This window comes from Sapajus apella, unplaced genomic scaffold, assembly GCF_009761245.1.
Source record: "Sapajus apella isolate SASKATOON/1434 unplaced genomic scaffold, GSC_monkey_1.0 scaffold4, whole genome shotgun sequence".
NCBI lineage: Eukaryota > Metazoa > Chordata > Mammalia > Primates > Cebidae > Sapajus > Sapajus apella.
The window spans coordinates 6,973,687-6,996,471 of NW_022436944.1; positions in this window are offsets into that span (position 1 = coordinate 6,973,687).

A 22,785-nucleotide genomic window follows, 5' to 3' on the forward strand; every position below is an offset into this window, starting at 1 on the left:
TGTGTGTGCTTTTCTTTAACTAACTCTTTGAGCAGTGACACCCAAAAGCGATAAAAAAATATTGATCTTTAATTGCCATCTTTTGCTAAAAGAAATCAGGACTCCTAAGGAAAAAAAAAAGGTTAATCCCTGCTCTCTGATATAGGAAATAGGAAGTACAAAAAAACTATTGCTCTGCCAAGAAGTAGCAAAGTGCTCCAAGAATGATCGGGAAGAATGATGGAGACACATCAACAGAACAACCACAACAAAAAAAAGCCAACTTGAAGGAACTCCCACTGGCAAAAATGGGTCAATGTGAGTTCAAACTAAACGATAATAACAGATTACAAACCAGTGGATAACATAGGAAATCATTCATCCATGCTGAAACATATAAGTAAATTGATAGATTAATCAGAAACAGGATATTTATATTGCTTTAGGTTACCTCCCCACAAAATTTATCAGAACAAAAGGGAAAAAATATAATTTTACAGAGGAGAAGCCTGGCAGACATCACTATAATCAAATGATCAGAGTGAACACCATCAGCAATGGGACACATTGAACTTGTGCACACCTAATAGGATGCAATGAGAACACAGTATTACACCTATCATGTTCCTGCAAAGAATGCATATCCTGCCTCGATGAGGAAAAGCCAGAAAGCCCAAATTGTAGGGTATTCTACAAACTAGTTGGGTATACATTTGAAAAGCATCACGGTCATGAATACCAGTCAAAAGAAAGTCTGAGCAACTGTTCCAGAAAAAGAAGGAGACAACTAAATGCAAATGATTCTGTACTGCATCGTACAACTCTATCTTATTATCAAAGATATAGTTGGGACAATGAGTGAAACTTGAACAGAGTCTGAGAACTAGGCTGCATTATGTATCAATACTATTATTCTGATCTTGATGGTTTTATTGCTATATGTAGAAGAATTGTACATTGTAGGAAATATTCACTAACACATTTGTGAAGGATAGGACTTAATATCAGCAACTTAGTTTCAAATAATTCAGGAGAAAAATGTTTTTTGTACTGGATTTACTGCAACTTTTCTGAAAGTTTGAGGTTTTTTTCAATACATAGACATCATAGTTGGAGAAATTTCAAAATGAAAAAGAGCAATTATTTTTACTCCCCTTTCTTTAATCTTCTCCCTACCCTATCCCCTTGTCATAATTACACCATGAAAGTGTCAGATCATTGCTTCATGATAGGAAAAATGCTTTCATGAAATTGAAGACCTTGGGTCAATTTCCCTTACCTTTTTAAAAATTTTTTGATGTTATAAACTATAATGTTATTTTAACATTGCCTTTGCAGCTATTGAAAAAGTTTAAGAAAATTGGAAAATATTGACACAAAATGTAGTACTGAGCTTGTTGATAGAAATATTTAACAATGGAATGCTATGTTTTTATAGCCATTACAAATAGAATTTTATTATAATTACCTTTAACAAATATGTTGGCAAACCTACCTGAAAAAAAAAATATGCTAGGACCAAAACGTTTTGAGAACAGTCACTAATTTCTATAAAATTAAGATATCTACATGGAAAAGGCCTGGCATATATGTGTGAAGACAAATTAAGAGTAATAAACAGATTGTTTTAAGAATCAAGGATAATTATAATTAAAGCAATTCAAAGTTTGTACCAAGATTAATTTCTTAAAGCCAATTTAATGTAAGATTAAGACAATTTATCAATCAGCTTTTGTTGTATTATATCTCACTGGAAAAATGGCTTTTTATACCATATATTTTATATACTGATTTTGTGTCAATACAGCTGTTTTTAATATTCAGTAATATAAAACCAATCTTTTAAAATACAATATTTAATAAAACTAAGAATTTCTTTTTTTCTTCAGTTTGTTATATATTTTGTAGCTTTAATTTAGAGGAAAATTCTAAATCATATCTCAAATTTTATTATTAGAAATGTACATTTTTAATATTTAAAATGTTACAACTATTGAGCTCAATTTAATTACCCAAAACAATTACAGTGTGAAAATGCCACATTATACTGAGGTGAATCATTTCAGTTCAACATGTGGAACGAAAATACTTGCTCTGTCCACTATCTTTCTAGGAAGAGCATATTGATGTGGCAAAATATATTCAAATGGAAATTAATGTGTAAGTAAATATTGTTACATAAAAAGAGGATGAACAATGAGCACTGTGTTAATTTGCAGGTGTTTTCTCAGATGTAACTGATGTGAGCAAGTTTGAAAAACTTTGTTATCATTTCACATTGATAGTAACAAAATCCAGATTTGTTTTAAATCCCCAAATGCTAGTTCTACACATCAGTTTTACTCTTTCTGTCTCTTCCTCCTCTGTGTGTGTGAGCAGGGAGTGAGAGAGAGAGAGATTTAGGGGCAAAGAGAAGGGTAATTCTTCAAACAAATGGAATATTCCAGTAATTATTTTTGTGAATATGCTCAAGCTTCATTTTCTCCCTAGTGTAATTTGATAGTTGATAATTTATTTACATATTCTATATCGTGAGGAAAATGGCTGTTAACTGTTAAGATGAAAGCACCTGGATAAGAACTTGAGTAAAGAAGAAATTGCGGAAAACAAGGGTTTGTAAATTCAGGAAAACTCTACACAAAAGCAGTTGTTTTCTCAGTGAGTTGAGATTAACATAAACATAAAATAATTGCCTCTTGTCAACTTTATTTGGAGAACTCAACCATCCATGTGTGACAGAATAAATTTAAAAGTCCAGATGATGCAGGTGATACATGGAAACATGGGCCAGAACATTCAGTTATCTTACAAATTTATTTCCTCACACATAGATGACTATTAAGTTCACATGAAAGCATAGAAGCACAACACATCTACAAATATGTCCAAGAAATGTTCGCTTTGATTTCAGATTTTTTTTCTCTTTTATCAACTGATTTGCTTGGCATGCTTTAACAGTAGTACTCAGTTGTCTTAAATTTACAGCAGCAGATCAGATAGATCATCCAACATCAGATACGCGTGGAACAGTACCACACCTGAATCTTAATTCTTAAATGGCAGACATGCTAGGAAATGGTCAAATAAACTACAGGAAAAGTATTCTTAAAGGGAATCCTCCAAATAAAAAGGATGGGAATAAAATAAACTGTGTCAAAAGATGTTTTTCTAAAAGCATCTCATGGTAAAATGAGCCTTAAATGTTGTGAAAATATATTCCATAACTTCTAGATACTCCCTACCATGAAAAAGAATTTCTTTAGGTTTCAGTTAACGTTTGTTTGAGGTTGAATTCAAGAAAAGCAAAATGAAAAACTAAAGACATGCATAGTTTATGCTGCATTGCATAGGAATTGGCATAAAGAGGTACAAAAAACAAATTAATTTTTGTTAAATTACGTCAATAAGGGATTTCATGAGCAATAATGCAGACCCAAACAAGACATAATTTTCAAAAAATTGTTTGCTTAGTCATTTATTATTTATAAAGGTTTTCCCCTCCTGAATTTTAAAAAAAAAATCTTTCTTTTCAACTTAGCATGATTAAAATACAGACCACTATACAGATGCACTGCCCAAGGGCCCAAAGACCACTCCATCTGGCCCACTGCTGCCACCCTCAGTACTTATGCACACTGTCTTGAGGGCTCAAGGTTTAGTCCACACACTGTCACTACTAGTGACAACATATGCTGCCTATACACACAAAAAATCAACATGCATGCATTACCACTGCCACTACCACCAGTGGCTGCATGCACCACTTGAGCCAAAGGACCAGCTGAACTGGTGTTCTTGTGACCAGCGAAGGCTTTGCAGAGCCTCCATTAACAGCCACAACCTAAGCCAGTGAGGAACTTGCAGACATCACTAAAGTTGATTATAGCTTGAGGCCAGATGTTTGAGGCCAACCTGGACAACATAGTGAGACCCTGTTTCTAAAAAAAAAAAAAAAAAAAAATAGCTGGGCATGGTGGTATGGTGGTGCATGCCTGTAGTCCAGCTGCTTGGGAAGCTGAGGCAGGAGGATCACTTGAACTCAGGAGGTTGCAGCTGTAGTGTGCCAAGAACATACCACCACATTCCAGCCTGGGAGATAGAGCAAGACTTTGTCTCTAAAAAAAAAATTTAATCACTAAAGATAAATGAAGTTGAAATAGTCTTTCTTAGGCAACCAGGAACTGAAGGAATTCATTAACACTAGACTAGCCCTACAAATATGCTTAAGGGCTTCCTTCCTCTGGAAGCAAAAGGGTGATATTTATCATCAAGGAATCATACAAAAGTATAAAATTCACTGGTAGAGCAGAAACACAAATGAGAAAAATAAAGAAGTCAAATATTATCACTACAGAAAACTACCAAATTGTAAAGACAATAAAAGGGAAGAAAGGAACAAAGGATATACAAAACTGTCAGAAAGCAGTTTTAAAATAACAAGAGTAGCCCCTTACCTATCAATAACAACCTTGAATCTAATTGGTTTACAATTCCCAATTAAAAGATGTAGACTGGCCGAATGTTTTTCTTTAAATACCAAAACCCACCTATGCTGCCTACAATAAACTCACTTTATCTGTAAAGTCACATATAGACCAAAAGAGAAAGGATAGAAAAAATATCCCACCCAAAAGGAAACCAAGAGTGTGCAAGAATAGATATATTTATATTTTAAAAAATACTTTAAATAAGAAAAACACAAAAAGATACAAAGAAGGTCATTATATAATGATAAAGAGATCAATTCCACAAGAGGATATAAAAATTGTAACTTGGTACACTAAATACCAGAACACCCAGATACATAAAGAAAGTTTTATTAGAGCTAAAGAGAGAGATAGATCCCAATAAAATAATAAAGAATTCCACACCTCACTTTCAGCATTAGAAAACAATCTAGACAGAAAACCAACAAAGAAACATCCATGTTAAAATGCTCTATAGATCAAATATACCTAATAGACTTTTACAGAACATTTCATTTAAGAGCTGACAAATACACATTCCTCCTATCAGCATATGGAACATCCTCCAGGATAGATTACATATTAGGCCACAAAACAAGTGTTAGCAATATTTTTTTAATTTAATGTCGTTTCAATCTACAATGGAATAAAACTAGAAATCTATAACAAGAAGAACTTTAAAACCTGTATAAATACATAAAAATTAAACAGGCTCTTAAATAACTCCATAATTATTTTCCTAGCTCATGAAGAAACCAGGAAAATTAAAAAAATGTATATCTTCAAACAAATAATAACGAAAGTGCAACATACCAAAACCAATAGGATACAGACAAAGCAGTGTTAAGAGGAAAGTTTATATATAAATGCCTACATTAAAAAAGCAGAACAATTTCAAATAAACAACCTAATGATGCACCTCAAGGAACAAGAAAATTAATAATAAAACAACTCCAAAATTAGTAGAAATAAAAATAATAAAGAACAGAACAGAAATAAAGACTAAAAATTTCACAACATCAACAAAATGAAAATTGTTCTTTTAAAAAATAAACAAAACTGATAAACTGTTCACTACTATAACAAAAAAGAAACAAGAAAACCCAAATAAGTAAAATCAGAAACAAAAAAGAAGACATCACAACTGATACCACAGAAATTTGAAAACCTAAAAGAAATGAATAAATTATTGGACACATAAAACCCACCATGATTGAACCAGGAAGAAATAGAAAACCCAAACAAATGAGTAATAAACAAAAATATTTAATCAGCATAAAAGCATCTCCCATCAAAAGCACAGAACCAGATGGCTTTACTGCTGAATTCTACTAACCTTTTAAAGATTAACTAATCAATTCTTTTCAAAATGCTCTAAAAATTTAAATTAAGGAGAACAGAGTTTGTCTTAACTTATTCTACAAGGCTGACATTACTCTGATACCAAAACCAGAAAAGGACACAACATAAAAAGAAAACTACAAGCCAATATTCCTGAAGAACATGGATGCAAAATTGAGCCCAAAAAGACATCAAAATAATGACACACCATGATCAAGTGGGATTTAAACTAGGGTTACAAGAAAAGTTCAACATATGTAAATGAATAAATATGATATATCACATCAACAAAATGAAGAATAAAAATCACATGATCATCTCAAAAAAATGCAAGAAAAGCATTTTATTAAATTTAACATCTTTTTATGATAAAAATTTTCAACAAATTTAAAATAGAAGGAACATACCTTAACATATTAAAGACCATATATTAAAAGTCCACAGCTGACCTCATACTAACTGGGGAAAACCAAAAGCCTTTCCTCTAAGAATTAGAACAAAGCAAGGAGTGCCACTTTTACCACTCTTACGCAACATGATACTAGAAGTCCTAGCCAGAGCAATTAGGCAAGAGACAGAAACAAAGGCCATTCAAATTTTTAAAAGGGAGGTCAAAGAGTTGTTCTTTGCAGGTGACATGATCTTATGTATAGAAGAACTTAAATACTTCACCAAAAAAATCATAGAGCTAATAAGTAAATTCCATATACTTTTACGATGTAAAATCAACATACAAAGATCAGTAGCATTTCTCTGTTTTAATAACAAACTAGATAAAAAAGAAGAAAACAATTCCATTTACAAAAGCTACAAAAAAATACCTCTACAATGAAAACTACAAAACACTGAAGAAAGAAATTGAAAAGCAATTGGACAGAATGGAGAACACAGAAATTAGTCAATTTCTCTACAACCAACCGATTTTTCACAAAGGCACCAAGAACATTCACTGGGAGAAAGGCAATCTCTTAAATAAATTGTGCTGGGAAAATTGGATATCCATATGAAGAAGAATAAAACTAGACCCCTATGTCACATCATATTCAAAAATCAACTCCAAAGGTGTTAAAGACTTAAACATAAAACTCAAAACTATAAAACTAGTAGAAGAAAATATAGGGAAATACTTCAGGACATTGGTCTAAACAAATATTTTATGGTTTAGACTTCAAAAGAATAGGCAACCACAAAGTATACAAATGAAATTATATTAAACTAAAAATATTGAGCAAAGCAAAGGAAACAATCTGCAGAGTGTAGAGACAACCTGTGGAATAGGAGAAAATAATACTAATCATCTGACAAGGAAATAATACCCAGAATGTACAAGAAACTCAAGCAACTCAAAAGACAGAAATAAACACAAATATTACCAAAAAGTTGGTAAAGGATTTGGATAATTATTTCTCAAAAGAATACATAGAAATGTTCAACTAAGATATAAAAATATCAATGTCACTAATCACCAGGAAAATGCAAATCAAAACCACAATAAGACATCTCACCTCAGTTAGAATGCCTATTATCAAAAAAGACAAAAATTAACAAATGCTGGTGAGGATAAAGGAAAGGGAACTTTCGTACTTTGTTGGTTGGGAATGTAAATTAGTACAGCCATTATTGAAAAAAGTATAAGGTTTCTGGAAAAACTAAAAATAGAACTACTGCATGATCAAGCAGTCCCATTACTGGGTATTTATCCAAAATAAAAAGGAAATCAGTATATCAAAGGGATACCTGCACTCTCATTGCTGTTTATTGCAGCATTATTCACAGTAGCCATGCTATGGAATTGACCTAAAGGTCTATCAAAGACTAAAGGTTAAAGAAAAGGTGGCATATATACACAATGGAATACTATTCAGCTATGAAAAAGAATAAAATCCTGTCATTCGTGGCAAGCTGGATGAGTTTGGAGGTCATTATATTCAGTGAAACAAGTCAGGCATAGAAGATAAATAACACATATTCTTTCTCATATGTAAGAGCTAAAAAACTTTGAGCTCATGGAAGTGGAGAGTAGAATTGTGGATATCTGAGGCTGAAAAGGGATTGAGGGAGGAGAAGACAGGAAGAGGTTTGCTAACAGATACAAAATTACAGCTAGATAAGAGGAATGAGTTCTGGTGTTTTGCAGCACTGCAGGATGAATATGCTTAACTATAATTTATTGTATATTTTCAAAAACTAGAAGAAAAGATATTGATATTCACAATACAAAAAAATGATAAATATTTGAGGTGATGGATATACTAATTACCTTGATTTGATCACTACACATTACACACACATACGAAAATTTTCCACTGTATCCCATAAATATATACAATTATTACGCATCAACTAAAAATAAAATAAAATAAACAAATACAGACCAGTATAAAGAAACAAATCAAAATAATATTTTCAAATGTGAAAAGAGTATAGATTAAAGGCAAATATCATTTTATTTGTACAGTAAGGCCTCAGAACTATGGGACCAAGGGGAGTGTAATTCTCATCCTAAATCTGAAGAATGTAGAAGTCAGGTGGGTGGGCCAGGCAGGGTGCAAGTCCTGGATTTCAAAGGACTCAGAATCTGGAGTCCTGATATAAAAGAGCAGGAGAAGACCATTGCCCCAGGGCCAGAAGAGAGCTCACCTTTCCTCTGTCTCCCCTTTCAATCTGATCCCTGAGCCAATTGAATGCTTCCTCTCATATTGAATGAGGGCTAATCTTTACTAAATCCACTGATTCAAATAACAATCTCTTCTGGAAACACCCTCACAGACACACCCAGAAATAATGTTTTAACAGAGATTACAGATACATGCCACCACACCTGACTAAATTTATAATTTTTTGGGGGGAGAGATGAACTCCTACTATGTTGCCCAGGCTGGTCTCAAATACATGGGCTCAAGCAATCCTCCTGCCTTCGTCTCCCAAAGTGCTCAGATTACAGGCATGAGCCACCACATCCAGCCCAAAATTATTCATAGAATACTTAGATAATTTCACTAGGCCTGTATATAAAATCCTACACAGAATATATTTTTTGAGAGGATTTTGTATATGATCAATACTTTAAGGTTGAAAATACCCAGATTTACCCTTCAGTTCTCTCTATTCAGTTGGGAATGGAAAGATGTTTCTAATAAGTATTAATTGCTCTTTTAATAATCCCTGCTTTTAAAATCTATTTTAATTTTATAATAAAAGTTGTGCTTATAGAAGGTACAATTACTTTACTTTCACCCAATAAGATCTTCTCTTTATATTGAATCTGCATATATTATGTTTTAATATTTTTACTCCTAACACTTAAGAGTACTATATAATTTGAATTAAATTAGTAAATATTCTTCTTTCAGGTAGAGAGAATTTCACCTATAAGAGCAGGGATAAACAACAAAACATGGTCACCAGGTTTTGGCATTAATCACTCTGTTTTAAAAACACCAGCTTCTTGGCTTAAAACATTGTATTATAGCTTCTTTTGTGTCCCTTTCTGCTACTGTTCTCTTAATCTCTGGAAAGCAGGAAGTGTATCTTCCAAGAAAAAAAAAAAGTGTTCTCAGTGCTTTCCTTAATAGTTACTGAAATACTTCAGTGAGCAGGAAAAAGGTGATAAAAAAATAAATAAATATTTTACTATTAATTTGCCATCTGTACTAGCCTTTAAGAGTACTAGCATCTCTCATGCAGCGCATTATTGTAATGCTTTAATATGTGTCGTTTTTATACAACATGGTTCCTACATGTAAGCTATGGTAAGATGCTACAATTCCAAATTTTAAAATATCTTCCCATTCTACCAAAAGGATAATGCCAGAGTGGCCTTGAAACTACAAATGGTGATATGGTGGGACCATGAGATAACCTATTCCCTTGGAATAGATATGCCACCGACCCAACATTGAACCCTAACTGGAGGAAAAAATAACCTTTTATTGAACGAAGGCACTGAGATTTTGAGACCATTTGTTATTGCCTAGTTTCACAAAAGTATAGATAGCTGAGTCTAATGAAGACATGTACCATCTAAGTAATCCCGGTATCCCCGGAAGAAATAACCAAATGTTTCAACATTGAAGGAAACTAGATTCAATTGTATATCCCTTTCTATAGGATTATAAATGATAGTTTTTACCATGTTTACTTTTTCCTTACTAAATTTAGAACTTAATACCTATGAAGATATGACTCCACTGTCTTAAAAGCAAGAAGATAGAGGTTTTCACCTCTGCTCTGCTATATGTGGTTTCCATTCTTCCGGACTTCAGCTTTCTCATCCCTAAAATATAGAGACCGTGTAAGATAATCTCTAATGTGCATTCCAGATCAATAATATTAAGTTTATCAATCTAAAATATGTTAAGATGAGATGCATTTTTTGTAGAAATACGATTTACAAAAGCTGAATAAACCAAGACATATGCAGAAATTCATTAAAGAAAACAGTTCAAATTATATATTTTTAAATAATTTGATGAGGCACTTAATAACATAATAATAGGAGTGCCTTTAAAGATTTTTAAAAGCTTGTAAGTCAATTTTGAATATAAACCTGGTATGTAAAAAGTATATAAGCTTTCTTCAAAAACAGGCTAATCAAGTATTAAATTCATTATACCCCTTTAATACATTATTTAATATATAATAAACCATAGAAATCATAGAAAATATATTTTGTATCAGGGAAAAGAAAATATTATAGTGTAGTTAAGGGACTAGACTGGATTCATGACTGAGTTTGACTCTCTAAGCTCTACTCTAACCAGTGATGTGACTTGGCAAAAGATACTTTATCTCATTATGCCTTAGTGTCCACAACTATAAACTGGAAAGGTTAATAATAATTACTTCATTGGATGCCATTGTGCACATTAAATGAGTTAATATATGTAAAGTACCTGGAACAATGCCTGCATATAGTTACTACACTGTAAGATTGCTCTTATTATTATGCACTGAATTTATATTAAAAGTAAACTCCTTCCCTATCTAATTCAAATAGCTTTGATATACAACACAGTTATAAAATTAGAAAGATTTAAATAAATTTGAAAATGTTATTTTCCAGGGCTATCAAAAACTGCAAATTATGTATCATAAAATACTAGCTTTATTCTTTTTAACTGACCATTTGTAAATCTCTCTGAGTATGCTAATAAGATTAGCCCAATTCAAATTAAGATTCCTTCATTAAAACTATTCTACTTTGGCATAAAGCAAAAGGTTTATTAATATGAATAATTCTGAGAAGAGAAAAAAGCTACATTTTAGGAGGTTAGGTTGTCTTGTTAAGATATTTGCATATGATTCCTGAAGTGGGGTATCTGCCACTTTCCTTTTGGTGGAAATTTTCATTACAACATAGTTTAGTATATGTTTTTTATCTCTTCCAGACAAGGTATCTTCTCTTACCTGTCCACATTAATAGACTGTCTGCTAAAAATATAACCAGTCTTTGTGATTTCTTCACCCATAACAATTAGGTACAGAAAACCTTTCAACGCAGTGTCTGCACCTAATTCACATTTTTACAAAAAGAATTTTGGATATTACATCTTGTGGGCTTCTCACTTCAAAATATTTTCTTTGCCTCTTTCTTTCACAAGCACAGGTATTTTTCTTTGTGCTTCTTCTTACATATCTAACTATGTAAAAAAATAAAGAAAGAATAAATTTCTCATTATCCTGAATGCTTTTCTGGAGAAGAAATAAGAGCTGACTGTAGTAGTTTGTTTTCGCACTGCTGAAAAAGACATACCCAAGATCGGGTAATTTATAAAGAGAAAGAGGTTTCATGGACTCAGTTCCATGCAGCTTTGGAAGCATCACAATCATGGTGGAAGGCAAAAGGCATTTTTTACATGGGGGTAACAGGAGAGAATGAGAACCGGGCAAAAAGTGCTTCCCCTCATAAAACTATCAGATCTCATGAGACTTATTCACTACCATGAGAACAGTATGGGGGCAAGTGCCTTCATAATTCAATTATCTCCCACCGAGTCCTTCCCACAACACATAGGAATTATGGGAGCTACAATTCAAGATGAGATTTGGGTGGGTACACAGCCAAACAATATCAGTGACTTCATGCCCTTTTTCTTAAAACAGAAGCTGTGGAAATAGATACCTTAGGCAAACAATCCAGTAGGAATTTTATAACTTGCACTAAGTTAAATATTATTTCTTAAAAATAGTGAAAAGACATGCTATACATTGTTAAAAAGATAGCTATGAGTCATGTAACAAAATACAAGATTTAATAATATAAAGAATTTATGCAAGTAATGGGAAAAGAAAACCCAAAAGAAAAAGTAGGCAAAGTTTATGAAAGACAATTTATTCAGAAAGTCCAAATGACCAAATAAACATAATAAAAGATGCTTAACCCCAGTAGTAGTCAGGTAGGCAAAATGTGGAATAGGGACTGAGAAATAATCTCACATTGATGTGAGCATAATTTGGTACTGTCACTTTAGAAAACAGATTATCAGTTGTCAGGTTGAAGACCCATCAATTTCATTCTTGCCTATGTATTTTAGAAAGACACTTGCCCAAAACACAAGTTTGTAAGTTCCATTTTGCAATGTGAAATTTTAGAAACAATCTAAATATACATCAAAGGAGACAGGAATAAACATTTGTAGCATTCTTAAGTAATGAAACACTATACAACAGTAAAAATAAATTTTATGTATGTGTGTATATATATAATGTATATTTAAAAAAAAAACCTACCATAAAATTAAACACAAATGCATATGCATAATGTGATATCATTTACTTAAAGTTTCCAACATATGATGATATGCCATATGCTACTTAGGAATGCATCCATGTGAAATAAAAATATAAAGAACAGCATAGGAATGATAAATACCAAAAGTAATATTTAACCAAGGAATCCTTGTAAATATTTGGGAACGTGAACCAAGTCCAATCCCAGAATTTATGCAATCAAGGATTCACACTACAGTCATAGGAACACTGAAAAGAATGTAAGTCACAAGGTGGTGATATCTAGGACATTTGAGCATTAATATACAACTCAAAGAAGTCTGATGAATCTACTCTCCTGAGAAACCCGTCATCTGAACAACTAACAAACATTTGTGTTTCTGTCTGCTTCTCTATCTCTATTTCTTACCCATTTTATTCTGTTGCAACAAAATAATAAAATAATATATTTTATAATATATAAAATAAAACAAAAATTAAAAGCTTAAATATCAAATTGGACTACTTAATAGCTACAGACAGACATATTGCATTCATTTGTTTTCATGCTGCTGATAAAGTTATACCTGAGAGTGGGAAGTAAAAAGGGTTTCAATTAGACTTACAGTTCCACATGACCTCAGAATTCTGAGGGAGGCTTTAGAGTAATGGCAGTAGGTGAAAGACACTTCTTACATGATAGTGGCAAGAAAAAATGAGAAAGAGTAAAAAGTGGAAACCCCTAACAAAGCCATCAGGTTTTGTGAGACTTATTCACTACCATAAGAACAGTATGGGGACAACCATCTTCATGATTCAAATTATCTCCCACTGGGTTCCTCCAACAACATGTGGTAATTATGGAAAAAAATTCAAGATGAGTTTAGGGTGGGGACACAGGGCCAAATGATATCATTCTGCCCCTAGAGTTTCCAATTCTCATGTCCTTACATTTAAAAACCAATCATGCCTTCACAACAATCCCCCAGTCTTACTCATTTCAGCGTTAACTCAGAAGCCCACAGTCCAAAGTCTCATCTGAGATAAGGCAAGTCCTTTCCCTCATGAGCCTTTAAAAGCAAGTTAGTTACTTCCTAGATACAATGGAGGTATTGGGTAAATACAGCTGTTCCAAATGGGAGAAATTGGTCAAAAAAAAGTGGTTAAAGGACCCATGCAAGTTTGAAATTCAGAGGGGCTGTCAAATTTTAAAGCTACAAAATGATCTCTTTTGACTACAGGTCTCAAATTCAGGTCACACTGTTGCAAAAGGCAGGTTCCAATGGTCTTGGGCAGCTCCATCCCTGTGGCTATGCAGGGTACAGCCTCCTTCCTGGTTGCTTTCATGGGTTGGCATTGAGTGTCTGTGGCTTTTCCACGTGAATGGCACAAGCTATTGGTGGATCTACCATTCTTGGGGCTGAAGGATGATGACCCTCTTCTCACAACCCCACTAGGCAATGCCCCAGTATGAATTCTATGCAGGGGCTCCCACTCCACATTTCCCTTATGCATAGCCCTAGCAGAGTTCTTCTTGTGTACCCTGTCCCTGCAGAAAACTTCTGCCTGGGCATCCAGGTGTTTCTATATATCTGAAATCTAGGTGGAAGTTCCCAAACCCCAAATCTTGACTTCATGCACTCACAGGCTCAACACCACGTGGAAGCTGCCAAGGCTGGGGATTTGCACCCTCTGAAGCCACAGCCCAAGCTCTGCATTGGCCCATTTCAACCATGGCTGGAGTGAGTGGAATGCAGGGCATCAAGTCTCAAGACTGCACACAGCATGGGGACCCTGGGCCCAACCCGTAAAACCAGTTTCTCTGAGGCCTCCAGGCCTGTAATGGGAGAGGCTGCCTTGAAGCTCTCTGACATGGGCTGGAGACATTTTCCCCATTGTCTTGGGGATTCACATTGGGCTCCTGGTTACTGATACAAATTTCTGCAGCCAGCTTGAATTTCTCCTTAGCAAATTGGTTTTTCTTTTCTATCACATTGTCAGGCTGAAAATTTTCTGAATTTTTATGCTCTGCTTCCCTTATAAAACTGAATGCCTTTAATAGCACCAAAGTCACCTCTTCAACACTTTGCTGCTTAGAAATTTCTTCTCCCAGGTACTCCAAATCATCTTTCTCAAGTTCAAAGTTCCACAAATCTCTAGGGCAGGGGTAAAAGAGTCACTTTTGCTCCAGTTCCCTTCAAGTTTCTCACCCATCTGAGACCACCTCAGCCTGGACTTTATTGTCCGTAATGTTATTAGACTTTTGGTCAAAGCCATTTGACAAGCCTCTAGGGAGTTCCAAACTTTCCCATATTTTCCTGTCTTTTTCTGAGCCCTCCAAACTGTTCCACTGCCTGTTACCCAATTCCAACGTTGCCTTCACATGTTCACGTATCTTTTCAGCAACACCCACTCCTGGTACCAATTTACTGTATTAGTCTGCTTTTTGCTGCTGAAAAACACATACCCGAGACTAGGAAGAAAAAGAAATTTAACTGGACTTGCATTTCCACATGGCTGGAGGCCACAGAATCATTGGGGGAGGACTCAGAATCATGGTGGGAGGCAAAAGGCACCTCTTGCCTGGTGGCAGCAAGAGAAAATTAGGAGACGCAAAAGCAGAAACCCCGGACAAAGCTATAGGATCTTGTAAGACTTATTCACTACCAGAAGAGCAGTTTGGGGAAAACCACTCCCGTGATTCAAGTTATCTCCCACCGGTCCCTCCCACAACATGTGGGAATTATGATAATGCAATTCAAGATGAGATTTGGGTAGGAATACAAACCCAAACCATATCACATATAGAGTATAAAAATAATTGAGAGTACTTAAAAGCTATAGCCAGGGCCATTCCATTTTTTAGATCAGATGGTTCAGGTCAGCCACTGCAGTTCTCTCCAGCGGTGTGGCCGTATTCAGGATTCTTAAAACATGAGTGGATTTTATTTTATGTTATTGTTGGTGGTTTAAAAAAATTCCCCCCATGTAATTATTGTGAACATCTTGCCTTGTGGTCACTGTAACACAGGGGATGGGACAGGGAGGAAAAGTAACAATAGTCCACATGTCCCTGGCATCTGTTCAGAGCAATGTGCAGAATGTAATGCTCTTTTGTAAGAAATGTTTTATGATTTTTAAAATAAATTTAGTGAATCTATTTTGGGTAGTCATTTTTTTAAAGACAGTCATTTTAAAATGGTGGCTGAATTTCCCAACCTACCCCCAAACTAAATGCTAAGTTTGAGTTTCACCTCCTCTGCTGGATATGTAAGTGCATCTCTGCTTGGGTATAGGCAAGATAACTTGGCAAAGTTAGTTCTTGTGATTTCTTGTTGGTTTTAAAGTCTTTTGCTGGGAAGAAATTCCATCATACATTTTCATGCTTATAATAAGTGGGGGATTTTTTGTTTTTGCAAATGCTTGCCCCTACTTTCATCCATTTTCTGTGTTAGTAGTTGTGAAGAAGTAAGGTGGGGAGCAGTACTACAAGTTGGGTAATGGTATGAGTATATACCAGAATTCTGATTTGCAGCAAATTTTATTAATCAGAATAACACTTGGTTATGGAAGTAACCGATACTGAAAAAATTGATTATTTTTATTAGGTAATTTCTCACCTATAGACTAAACTCTCACCTTGCTCTAGTGTCTTATTAAACTTTGTAAAATATACATATATATATATATATACTTGTTTTTCCGTTGTATGCAAATTGGAAGAAAAAGATGCACCATTTCTCTATTGTATGTTGGATTATGTAAAAAATGTTTGTGTACTATTCAAAAACATAAAGACGTTCCTGTGGATGTTTTGTGTAGTATCTTGGCATTTGTATTGATAGTTAAAATTCACTTCCAGATAAATAAAACACCCATTATGCTATATTTGATGTGTGTCAAATTTGAACAAGGGTTGATTGGTAACTGTAAAATTTGTTGAAACATTCCTCTTACAAGGAAATACAGTAATCTTAAATTATTTAAAAAATCTTTCAAAAAAAAATAATTTGTGGCAGAATTAGTCTGTCTTTTGCAGAATTGAACCCAGACCATGGTGAATAGGAATCAGAGAAATATGTTATTTTATATTTTTTATTTGTTTTTGGTCTAAATTTTTGTATTTCCTTATACCTTCTAAATTTTATGGTAAAGGCCTAATTTAAGATTTCAAATCAAGGATCTCAACTCTATAACCAGTAATAAAACCCCCATCATTCTAGCCAATTATTTATGATTATAATTAGTCGTTGTTTCAAAAATGAAGAAAATCAGATTATAGATTGGTTTATTTATCTGCAGTGGAAATTTGTTAAGCCTGTAGCTGTTCATCTTTTCATAGTAATAATTAGACATGCCAACCTGCAGTGCATAACCCAAGGGAAATAATTAGAAATAATATACATTAGACCCTCTAGGACAATATTTATTCAGTCAGACTAACAGAAACAATAGTAAGAGAGCTGTTCCTCTATTGCTCTGCATATGCTACTGTAGCTTACTAGGATTTAGCAAGGACAGACATTAAACTTTGGAAGAAGGATTTTGGTTTTCAGGCCATAGGCATTTAAGCTGTACCATTGGGAGAACCAGTCCATTCACTGGCATAATCAAGGATGCAAGCCTTGTGGATACAGCATTATCCAGGCCCCCAGACCTGACTTACCACCTCAGCACTCTGTCAAGGATGATTACCTCAAGCAATGAGCTATAGCCAGTTATCATGGAGCAACATTTAGTTCCTAAATCATTCCACCCTGGGAAGGAGGTAAGCTTTCCTGTAGACCAGCCTGCAGGAAATCTGTCTTAGACAATTAACCCCTACCTCTCACACTCAAAGTAAGATAAACCAGAGCTCATTCTCTGCTACCTTTATAGATAGAACACTAACAGGTGACATAGGTGAGGTCAATTAGATGCATCCAAAGAAAACTTCAATTTGGAAAGAAGCAACAATAAGATGTAGCTGCAATAAGGAATTGATCTTCTGCTGTAAATGGTGAGAGGAAAATCGACCTTTGAGAAGCAGCATGAACACAATTTCTGCTATGTCCAGTGTGTATAGTGCAAGCTGCTTATCTCCCAATGGCAACAGCAGTGGTGTATTTGCTGCAGCAGCACTCTAGTATTGTATGTATATGTTTTCTGACTGTACAGCTTCACGACCTAGATCTCTAACCTTCCTAGAGATGATGTAATCCACCTTATATGCTTTAAAAAATTATTTTGCTATTTAAACAAGCTAAGTAATTTATTTTGGTTCCAACCAGAATCCTAACAGATACTGAATTAATTGCAGGTATGGCTGAAAATACCATACCCCAAGAAGAAAGAAATTTGAGATTTGTTATATGGGCAGATTGGATTTGGAATCAGTAAGTATCCAGCCTCTGGCAGCCCATAAAACATGGTGATTGAACATTTAATTAAAGTATCACCTACGGTTAACTGGAATGAAGGACGAGTTGAAGACTGGCTTCAGAGGACTGAAAAGCCACTGCCATAGAGCAGTATGAAGGACAAATAGAATGTAAACCCTGTAGGGTTAACAGTCAACTTCTAATTATACCACAGAATTACAACCAAAAATGATATTACAAACTCAAAATCCCAAATTCTCAGTTCAAAGTACAGTGAGAACTTTTTATGACTATGCTAAAAGTATTTGTCTCCTCTAGTCACAGTGCTAAGGTAATCGAATAATTAAATTTTGTCAAATGGCATCATCTGAATATAAATTCTTACCAGTCTCTTAAGTGAAATTCAGACCACTGACTGGGAAGGAGTCGAGTCCTGAAAATTGAAATGGACTCATGTAAGAGGATTCAAATATCTCTGAGTACTCCAGATCTACCATTCTCACATAGCCACACTTACCAGTGGAAGCAACTTCTCTTCGCTTTCTTTTGGGCAGTGGTACCCTATATAAACACCTGTCAATCTGTCAGTGCCCTAAATCAATGCCCTCGTCATATAAAAGAAAGTCAATTCTAACACACCTTCATTATCTGTAGATTGAAGATCAGTGTCAGACCCTCTTCTTCTGTGGGGGTAGAGAAGACACAGGAGCAACCATGAGTTCACTCCCAGGTTGAGAAACATTACTCACCAGAAAATTGCAAATTTTGCTAGTTAATATTAGTAAAGACCCGGAGAATATGTGTGAGGATGGATTCTGACATTACACTAATAATGAAAGGAAATTATTTTAAAGTAAGTTAAATTTCTTAGCAGAGATTTATTGTAACTGCTTAGACAGCCAACCAGAGGTCTAAATGTTTGCCAGGTTGGTTGAATAAAACATAAATTTATGGTGGTAAATAAAGTTAAGAGGTAAGGAATAATTGGTATAATGCAGAAGGAATCCACATCTTAGGCAGCTAGAAAAATTGAAGTAGATTAATCATGGCTTACCTGCTCTTCACTTTCCTGGTATCTCAAAAAAAAACCCAAAGCATGTCACTTCAGAGGGCCCAAAAACAAGCCTTTCATGAAGGCACTAGAGTGGCATTGACTTGGAGGGCACCAATATATTTTTTAAGTGCTGACTGGAGTGGCTCACACCTGTTATCCACCACTTTAGGAGGCTGAGGAGGGAGCATCACTTGAGTCCAGGAGTTGGAGACCATCATGGCAACATAGTGAGACCCCCATCTCTACAAAAAGAAATAATAAATGGGTGGACATCACGTTGCTTGCCTGTAGTGCCACCTATTCAGGAGGCTGGGATGGGAGGATTGCTTGAGCTCAGAAGGTCAAGGCTGCAGTGAACCAAGAATGTGCCACTGCACTGTAGCCTGGGCAGCAGAGTGAGGCCCCATCTCAAAAAATATGTAAAGAAATAAAAATTAATGGGACCACATCTCAAAAAAATTAAAATACCAAGATGGCTATTGTCTTTGGCTGGGAAAATACATGGATATGGTGGTTTTTAAATGGGATCTTTATTGCAAAGGTTATGATGGACTTAGTAGACGAAGTAGTAACTTGTAAACAGTAAAAGAAATGAGGGCATGGTCAGGTCAACAAACAATAGAGTCAATATGTTTATCAGCATGATCTGTCCTGTAGGTATCTTTTGATGTGGGTGTCTGATCACTAGGTCCTTAGAATCTAAGAAGATGTTCAACTCACTTGAGTCAGTTCACAGACTTAATGTACCTTTCGTAAGGTGAAATCATGTATAATTGGGGATTGTCTTAGGAAAACAGCAAAAATGCCTACTGTAAATCTCACTGTATAGCATTTCCAAAGGGACTTGCAGCCAATAACCAGGCTAACTGTACACTGTGGAAGAGGATGTAGGCAGAAATCTCGGGGATTATGAAATACTAGCTTAAACTCAGGCAGTCCCCAAAGACACAGAATATTGTCCTCTACTGCTAAAAATGAGTTTTAAAGAATTAAATTATGACCAGCGACCACTTCAAGTGGATCTTACAGAACTCTTATCCCATCTGTTTCAGCAACAAATTGTTCCAAAACACAGTGGTTCACTACAGTAATATTAATTATGCTTATACATTTGCTACTTGGGCAGGACTTGGCAGGGAGAGCTCATCTCTGCTCTATTTAATGCCAACTGGGCTTCCTCAAAACTGAGGATTAGAATCATCTATAAGGTTATTTACTCATATGTCTGGCCTTTGATGCTGCTGTTGGCAGGAAACCTACTCAGCCAGCGCTGTTAGCCAGAGCACCTACATGTGGCCACTGGGTGTAGTCTGGGCTTCCTCACAAAATGGTGGTTATGTTCCAGCCATCTCAAGCATCCCAAGAAAAAGAAAGAGCCAGGAGGAAGCTATATCTCCTTTGGTAACACAGCCTTGGAAACAGTAAGTGACATTTTTGCCACATTCTATTTCTCAAAGCAGTTACCATGTTCTAAGTTTAAGGAGTGGGAAATCGGATTTTACCTCTTGATAGAGAACAGGGTCTGAAAAAACATGTGAAACCAGAAATATCATTGCATCCACTTAGGGAAAATATAGTTTGTCACACATCCTTTGACTATTAATCCAGTTCCAAAGTGTATGGTTGAAATAGATATACTCAGTAACTGGAAAACATCCACAAATTGTCTCTCAGATGAATGACAAAGCTTGTCCTATAATTAACCAGGCAATCTCTCCCATTGCAGCGGTTATCCAAGGTTTTCCCTCATTGGGAGAGCAAATAAACACTGCCCCTGCTTGCCTGCTAGTTTATAAAGCAGGTCTAACAAATATTGCATTTTTGCAATTCCAATAAATAGAGAACATAGAAGCAATTTGTTATTCTGGGGTAGGCTAACAGTAAACCTTCACTGTCTTATCTCTGGGCTAAATAAACTATATGGCTCTCTGTCATAATTTAATGTAAAAGACTTATTTCTCACCATTTCATAGAACATCATGCTGTCCACTATAGTGAACATCATATACCTGGGTCCTGATAAACAAAAAGAAGTAAGTAGTTTAAATGCCATGAAAAAACATGGAGGCTATTGGCTGAAAAAGCAATCTTAGAAAATTTTAGAGGCTTGATATTCCCATAAATTTGGGGGGATATAGTAGCCTGGGGGCAGTTGAAAACTGGTTTTTGCACCTTGAAATTCTCACCTGACACATTAATAACTTGAAATGGGGCCATAGTTAGGATTGGCTCTCCAGCGAGTCCCAACTTCAGTGCAAGGAAATCTTTAGCCCACATGACCCAACAGATCCAATGGTGGTTGAAGTGTCCATGACCGCTCAAATGCTTTGCAGAATTTAAGTCCCAGTAAGAAAACCACAACTCAGGTGTTAAAGCGGAATTATGTTTCCTTTGGCTAGAATTTAGTCTTTAATTGCTGTATATTGGTTTACATTAGAAGCTGGATAGTAGACCTTAATACACCAGGACCTACCACAGCTTGAGCTGCCTGTTATGCACTGAACATTCAAGTTATTAAGTTGGGCATGTCCATTAACATTCTAAGCTTGAGCTGCCTGTTATGCACTGAACATTCAAGTTATTAAGTTGGGCATGTCCATTAACATTCTATAAGCAAATGTAGTTCCTGAGGACACAAGCAGTTATTCTGAGCAGGTGGGTCAATTGCTGATATGGTTATTCCCACTGCAGTGTCATCACTTCTGCAACCCACTCCCATGACCACATGGGGAGTTTATTTTTCTTGACTACTTTATGAAACTTTTCAAGCCTGGTTCATAGAAAGCTCTGCCCAATATGCTGGCACTAGTTTAAAATAGACTGCTGCGGCCCTACAGCCCCACTCGGTGTGATGCTGAGGGATGATGGAAAAGATAATCCTCCCAGTGGGCAGAACTAGCAGGGTACATATTGTGGTCCACTTTTCCTGGAAGGAGTGCTTTCCTAAGGAACAATTGAAGGGCAATGACTAATGGTTTGACCAGATGGTCTGAGACAAAGAGGTTTGGATAAATCTCTTAGAATTTGAAAGTATTTTTGTCCTATGCAAATGTGTAGCAGAAAGTTCCCACTGAAGAGGATGCTCTCAATAATTAGAGGGGACAAGTTGTTCTAACATGTAGATGCCAGTAAGGCTTTTTTCCCCCAGACCCAGTAATGTTTTCTCAACAGGCTTGTTTAAATAGCAGCCTTGGTGTCATAAGGGGTTTCAGATAGGATCAACAAATGGACTTCTCACGAGTGTTGACTTGGCCATCATCACTACCGAGTGCCGAATTTTTCAGCAACAGCAGCCATCCCTGAGCCCTACGTAGGCTCTTATATCCTGGGGAGATCAGACAGTCACTTGGCAGCAAGTTGATTATTTTGGAGCACTTCCTCCCTGTGGATTTTTCCTTACTGGAATAAACACTTATTCTGGATTTGGATTTGCCTTCTCTGCTTGCCATGCTTTGCCAGCAACACCATCTGTTGACTACTGAATATCTGGTCATCATCAGGTTAACCCAAACAATATTACTTCTGACTAAGAAAGCTCAATTTATAATGAAAGAAATAGGGCAATAGGTTAATGTTCATGAGATACACTGGTCTTGTGTCCCAGAAACACCTGGCCTTATGGAATATTGAAATTATTTTTTAAACAATAACAGTGTCAATTGGAAGATAATACTTTGTAAGGTTTAGATGCTGTCTTACAAGATACAGCCTAGCATTTAATGATATCATCTCAACCATAATATAAAAATCTGTGATTCAAGGAATAGAAATAGGAGTGGTTCATTTAATCCAATAATCTGATTGAGAGACAGTGTTTATTTAAATTGAATAATTATACTTCTAAACTTTAAAATGTATTTATTAAGATCATGAT